The sequence below is a fragment of the Bubalus kerabau genome, chromosome 18 (genome assembly GCF_029407905.1).
Source record: "Bubalus kerabau isolate K-KA32 ecotype Philippines breed swamp buffalo chromosome 18, PCC_UOA_SB_1v2, whole genome shotgun sequence".
Taxonomy (NCBI): domain Eukaryota; kingdom Metazoa; phylum Chordata; class Mammalia; order Artiodactyla; family Bovidae; genus Bubalus; species Bubalus kerabau.
In genome coordinates, this window is record NC_073641.1 from 32278869 (window position 1) to 32286332 (window position 7464).

General features: G+C 34.8%; 1 long non-coding RNA gene across 1 annotated transcript; it reads right to left on the reverse strand.

Moving 5' to 3' along the window:
- Positions 1 to 1302: 1302 nt before the first annotated feature.
- On the reverse strand, positions 1303 to 4976 carry LOC129632884 (uncharacterized). The gene is made up of 4 exons (XR_008704732.1): positions 4813 to 4976; positions 3307 to 3374; positions 2041 to 2324; positions 1303 to 1349 (listed from the first exon to the last, which is right to left on the reverse strand). It is a non-coding gene; the product is annotated as an uncharacterized LOC129632884 (long non-coding RNA).
- Positions 4977 to 7464: the final 2488 nt, after the last annotated feature.

Sequence of the window (7464 nt, forward strand, 5' to 3'; positions counted from 1 at the left end):
AAGGAAAACTGATGATTTATTGATAATTCAGTTTTATATGATACAAGCCTTAAGAGACATAATTTCACTATCTCATAAGTTTTTTAAAAAATTATAATCCTTACGATTTGCTAAACTTTATTCAATAAATTTTCACTGTAAACTTGCTATTTGTGCTAGATACTTTGTATTCCATATTTTTAATTTATTCATGTTTTGAATAGATATTCATCTTTTTATATTATTTATTAAATCATTGAATTCTAGAGATATTTCTTATAGGATATTTTATGAATAATTAGAAAGAAAACAAATATTACTTCTTGGTTCCAGTTCACATATACTCTTTTCTGGACTCCTATTTTAAACCTACTAAATATTTTGTGAGCCTGAAGTCTCATAATTTTCTGATAAATGCTCCACATTACCAATAGAACTGTATTTATAAAAGAAAATTTCTAAGCAACAATGTTATTTTTAAGTCATTTTCAGGCTTAAATTTAAAAACTCTTCCCCGCTTCTCTAAGGAATAAAGTTGTAATGTTTGACTTTTTAATTAAAAAGAAAAATTTTATTTCATTCCACTTAACTTTCCAGTTTCATACTTTTTCACTAGTCCCTCAGTGAAGTATTCAAATGACTGTTGGGAAAATTTCAAAAAGGAGCAAAACAGGCTTGAGGGCAGTAGCTGAATATCTTATAATATTCCATAATATGGTACAGAAAAACACAAATGAAATTTTTGGCCAACTCAATATGTCGTTAATTAAATGAGATACATTAGGTTGGGGCTTCCCTGGTGCCTCTGCCTATGCAGGAGATGCAGGTTCTATCTTTGGGTCAGGAAGATCTCCTGGAGGAGGAAATGGCAACCCACTCCAGTATTCCTGCCTGGAAAATCCCATGGATGGAGGAACCTGGAGGACTACAGTCCATAGGGTCACAAAGAGTCAGACGTGACTGAACAACACATCAGCTTAGAGGGAATTTCTAGTGAAAGTAAGATTTCATTGCCAACTCTGTTTCAAGTTATTTGAAAAATGATGTTATAATATAAAACAGGAAAATTTTAGTGATCATAATGAGTAATTAAAAGATAAATGTCAACTTTTTTAAAAAGATATAATCTAAGAGTGAGTGAGTGAGCGAGTGAAGTCGCTCAGTCATGTCCAACTCTTTGTGACCCCATGGACTGTAGCCTACCAGGTTCCTCCATCCATGGGATCTTCCAGGCAAGAATACTTGAGTGGGTTGCCATTTCCTTCTCCAGGAGATCTTTCCAACCCAGGGATTGAACTCAAGTCTCCCATTGTAGACCAGGGTCTCTGCATTGTAGGCAGACGCTTTACCATCTGAGCCACCAGGGGAGTCTAAGAGTAATGAATATAAAATTTTATAGATTAAAAAAACAAATTTACAAATATAGTGTGTGGGAAGAGCTAACAGTGCACAGGTGAATAAAGTTTAGTTGTTTTACTTAACAGTTAACTTTTATGTCAAACACTTATCAAGTATCAGCATGCCTATAACTAGATTTTGAAGTAAAACATAGAGTAAGTTATGTCCCATGCTCAAGAAGCTTGAAGTCTTGAGAGCAAATACAAAATGTGATATAATTTCTTAATAACTTTTAATGGCTTACAGTAAAAATATATAATGTCAAAATTTTTGAGTTATTTCATGAGCCTCACATGAAGAATAATACAGATAAAGTCAAATCAGAGAAGTACAACCAAGATTATAAGAATTAATATTATATCATATGAAGAATTGAGCATGTCTAGTTTACAAAAGTAAAACTGGATGGGATCCTAAGGATAGATAATTATGATGATAATAATATAATAAAATAAAATCATTGACTCGAATTGGATATTACTTATATATTAGGCAGTCTAGTGCATCAAAATTATATAATTCTAATTTAGAGATTTGTTTTATTTTTACCTCTATTTTATAGATGAAGAAATGAGGTCTAGCACATAAAGTAATCTGCTGAAGGTCACAGAGTTATGCGTTGAAACTTTAAATTCAGATCTGTTTAGCATTTGAGTTACTAACCTTGATACTTCTTGATGTGGATCAAATGATATCAAAGGAAAATATATGAAAGTATTTTGAACTGTTGTTGTTTAGTCACTAAGTCATGTCGAACTCTTCTGTGACCTCATGGAATATAGCCTGCCAGTTCCTCTGCCCATGGGTTTCTTAAGCAAGAATACTGGGGTGGGTTGCCACTTCCTCTTCCAGTGGATCTTCCTGTCCAGTGGTTGAACCTGCATCTCCTGCACAGGCAGATTCTTTCCCACTGAGCCACCAGGGAAGTCCAGGCACCAGGTGGGTATCTACAAATTTTGAAAACATTTTACTTTTCATCAATCATAGTGTTTTGAAAATACAATTTAAATGTATTTGTATAACATATGCTTTCTATTGTATAAATAGATTTTAGTTTGGATAAAGCAATTTTAGTTATCTCTGTCTTTTTTAGAAGCAAAGAAGTCACATACAAATTATTTCAGGAAAAGATTTCTAAGGAAGATTTGTGGCTCTCCTTTCCCATTGTTGGATGCTCTTACAGACATAGTCTTACTACCAAAAATGGTTTTCACCATACATTTCAGAATAAAATTATACATATTTTACTTAAAACTTTCATTATGTTGTTTCAAAAGATTGATTTTGAGCTCTGTAGTCATTAAAGATAGCATCAGTTTATATTCTGTTGAATTCTATTTTTTGAAATGTTTGCTAGTTATGTTTTGAAGTATTAAACAGTCTAGCATCTAATTCAACTTTTAAGCTGCATATCAATATTTTACTTTGCTTCTAAATAGTGAAAAATAGTCTATTTAGTATATATTATTATGATTACTTCTGTTCTATCTTTCTTATTTCCCATATTCTTGGCCCATTGTAGAGAAACATTAGTCCATTAATGATAGATACAGATGGTGTCCATCTGGTATCCATCTTTAACTCTAAAAATGGAGGCATAAGGATACTCTGAAACACTAGACTTCAAAATCAGATGTGAGCTAACAGCTCAAACAAAGTTATTTGATCCATTCTGATATTTTTCATAGTCCTCAACTTACATTACAAACAAAATTAGAAATTTTTTTTTCTGAAAATAAGAGTTTTATCTTTAAATTCACCACTTCATCCTACTCCAAGACTGCTAGCAAATATCAAAATTATTGATATCAACAAATTTTCCACTTATGGCTTATCTCAAAAATTTCTTGGCAATCACCAATATTTGGAACATCTTCCAAAGTTTTGTTCATAGTGTATTAGTTCTTTAGATAAGAAAAATTCAAGTACCTCAGATAGGAGTAGCTAAATAAGATAGGATAATCACAGCTTCACAAAATCTTATCCTGCATTGAGTCCTAAAGGAGAAAAATGATCATGTTTCTCATCAGGGTCACCAGCAATCATAATTATCACTTAAATTCTATTTGGTTTATTTTCCTGAGATAGAATGTACCATGATAATGCCTTTCAGGGAGATTGTGAAGATATAAAGAAAGTTTCAAAAGCATTTTAGGTGTTCCCAGAGGAAGTGTTAACATAAATACAAAGATATGTAATACGTTTAATAAGAAAAACAGACCTATCCATTTCAGAAAGAAAATAAAAAAAAAGAATAAATTCTTGAAATAAATGCATTCATGAAAACAATATATGAGAAGCAGAATAGCAAGAGCAATAATAATTTCATAAGCTTAATAGTGATGTTTTGAATACATATCTAAAGGGAAATAATAAATTCTCTCTACTGTTACCAATGTAATTTTTTTTAATTGTTAGATTTTTATACGTATTTTCTCATATACATGTACTGGTTTCTCTCAACAATTTTGCTACATTTAGAAATTCTCCTGTATGTATGCATGTGTGCACTTTAGTTCTTCAATTTCAAAAAAGTTATTTTTTATACAATATTCCCATATCACAAAAATATATAAAGACATAATGTTTCTATTTCTTTATCATGTGTTTTTCATTGTGTATGATGGAAATAAATAAGTTAAGCCCAAACCATTTGCTAATGAAGAAACGAAAGAAAATGGAAACCTGTTTATTTTTCTCCCAAGGCACTTTGGAGAGACACTGATTAGGTCCAACATATACCCTTTATTGGAGAGGGCAATGGCACCCCACTCCAGTACTCTTGCCTGGAAAATCCCATGGATAGAGGAGCCTGGTGGGTTGCAGTCCATGGGGTCGCTAAGAGTCGGACATGACTGAGCGATTTCACTTTCACTTTTCACTTTCCTGCATTGGAGAAGGAAATGGCAACCCACTCCAGTGTTCTTGCCTGGAGAATCCCAGGGATGGGGGAGCCTGGTGGGCTGCCGTCCATGGGGTCGCACAGAGTCGGACACGACTGAAGTGACTTAGCAGCAGCAGCAGCGTACCCTTTATAGATGAAGAAACTAAGATCCAAAGCGGTCATGTGACTTTCTCAAAACAATAGAAAAGTCATGCAGAATAATCTTTCACTCACAGACTTTGTGTAACTATGAAAAAAGTGGAAATCTTGCAATGTTCTATTGAAAGACTTAAAAAATATTCACACAAACATTCCTTCATTAGCTTGTATCCCTTACATCTCCATTGTGCTTAGGATAGTAATTGCCATGCAGCAAGCAGTTAGTAAACAGGGCCTTCCCAGGTGGCACATGAAAGAGACATATAGACATGGATTCGATCCCCTGAGTCTATCCCTGCCTGCCAATGAAGGAGACATATAGACATGGGTTCAATCCCTGAGTCAGGAAGATCCCCTGAAGCAGGAAATGGAGCCCACTTCAATATTCTTACCTGGAAAATTCCATGGACAGAGGAGCCTGGTGGGCTATACTCCATGGGGTCAAAGAGTTGGACATGACTAAACACAGTGAAAATATAAAGAAAAATTTAAAAATTAATACAGAAGCATTGGGCCTTTTCGTGAAAACTTACCAATAAATCTTGAAAACCTCACTGCATATTTGTTGTTAATATTGAAGAATTTGAATCACCAGGAAAAGATCCAACTTGTCAGTATCTTTTAAAATAGAGGAAACTTTGTAGTATATTTTAGAAATATTTTCATTTGAAGCTACTTAAAAAACTTTATACAGCTTATTTAGAAAATTATCTTGGAAGTTCATTACATTGTACATCTTCTGCAATGAAAACAAAACAATGAAACACTATGATAAATATATTAAATAATATAAGCAATAATTTAAGCAATTATTATGAAAAGCTTTTCAAATTTTAGATATACTGAAAATCTCTGTTGACATTTGGCATTCTACATACCACAGCAGGGTTGGAAAATAATGCTGTGCTATTTTATTTTACTTTTGTTTCTGTTTTTTGTTTGCTTTTGTTCCAGTATACTACTGCATCTTATTTTTATTCAGTGACAGGAATATTTCCCTAGCTTGGGCTTCCCTTGTGGCTCAGCCAGTAAAGAATCCACCTGCAACACGGGAGACCTGGGTTCAATCCTTGGGTTGGGAAGATTGCCTGAAGAAGGGAATGGCTACCCACTCCAGTATTTTGACCTGGAGAATTCTATACAGTCCATGGGATCACAAAGAGCTGGACCCAACTGAGTGACTTTCACATCACCTCAAGCATTATTTACTTAAAAAAATGAAAAACTAAAAGCATGAAAGTAAAAATATAATCGTTAAGTATAAAATAAGCAAAAAAAAAAAAAAAAAGAAAAGAAGCTTTGTGCAGGTGATTCCAGAAGTGTTTGAAAGCAAGAGTCCTGGAAGAGATGCTCTAGTTCCATGTCCTGAAACTGACTTTTCCTGGCTGTATGATGTTGACAAATGAGAAGACCTCTCCATACTTGACTTTCCTCATCCCTAAAATAGGTAATAACAATATCCAACTGTTAAGACAGATGTGAGAGTTAACAAAGTGATTGAACTATTTTAAAGCTTAAAAGTATTTAAATAAAGATTCGCAATGCCTCATAAAAAATAAGCAGTATATTAATATTACTATTTTATAGATCTTCCACCTCAAAGGAAGCAATACTACTATTACCATTTTTAGATAAAAGGTGAAAAAAAGAGAGTTGCCAGAAAGCAAAGGTAGTAATTTTGGATCCTGTGTTCCTAATCCTTACACAGTTCAGCTTCCCAGAAACTGGAGAGATCAAAGGAGTCAACCCAGAGCTTGATACAAGCAAAGTGCATACTTTATTCCTGGTTAGTATTTGACAGATACGATTGTGGATCTGACCAAATCCTCTACATTTGGTTCAATTTCTTTGCTCCAATTATTATAGGATGCTGATGACATACCCTGAGTACAGATGTGCTAAAAGTACTGATAACCTCCAAGTGGGATGAACCTCCTTTTGACAAGAAACATTATACAAAGACTAGACCATAGAACAGTCTTATGGACTCTGTTGGAGAGGGAGAGGGTGGGAAGATTTGGGAGAATGGCATTGAAACATATATAATATCATGTATGAAACGAGTTGCCAGTCCAGGTTCAATGCATGATACTGGATGCTTGGGGCTGGTGCACTGGGACGACCCAGACGGATGGTGTGGGGAGGGAGGAGGGAGGAGGGTTCAGGATGGGGAGCACATGTATACCTGTGGCGGATTCGTTTTGATGTTTGGCAAAACTAATACAGTGTTTCAGGTTTAAAAAAAAAAAAAAAAAGACTAGACCATAACCTACCAGGAATAGTTTAAGGAATAAATAGGTTGGGATGTCCTGAAAGGATGATCCCTGGCAACTCTAAAATGTTCTGAAAATCCATTCAACTTGGGTTACATACAAACTCTGATTGAAAGAACCAAAATTAAATTAACACCATAAACAAAATTGCAAAAGATTCCTCAGCTTTTAGAAGACCAACTCTTTTTAGAATCATAAACACAGTAATTGTAAGAAAATATACATGGAATTCCCAGTTCAGTGTTAGGACCTGCACTTTCACTGTGCAGGACCTGGGTTCAATCCCTGGTTAGGGAATCAAGATCCTGCAAGCCATACGGCCAAACAACTACAACAACAAAAGCAACTGCTTACAAGTTCATCTTATCTATTTCTAAAGCATTTCCCTGGTGGCTCAGTGGTAAAGAATCTGCCTGCCAAAGCAGGAAATGTGAGTTAGAACCCTGGGTCTGGAAGATCCCCTGGAGAAGGAAATGATTTCTGTTGCTCAGTCATGTCTGACTCTGCGACTCCATGGACAGCAGCATGCCAGGCTTCCCTGTACAGTATTCTTGCCTGGGACATCCCATGGACAGAGGAGACTGGCAGGCTATAGTTCATGGGGTCACAAAAGAGTTGGACACTACTTAGCAACCAAAGAATAGTAGGTTAGCTAGTAGGTCCTACCCAGAGAACATAAAAATAAAATAAACAAGAACTAGAGAGCTTTATGAAGACTTCTCAGACACTTTACAAATCCAGATGCCTTCTCCCTAAATTGAACTGATTAAG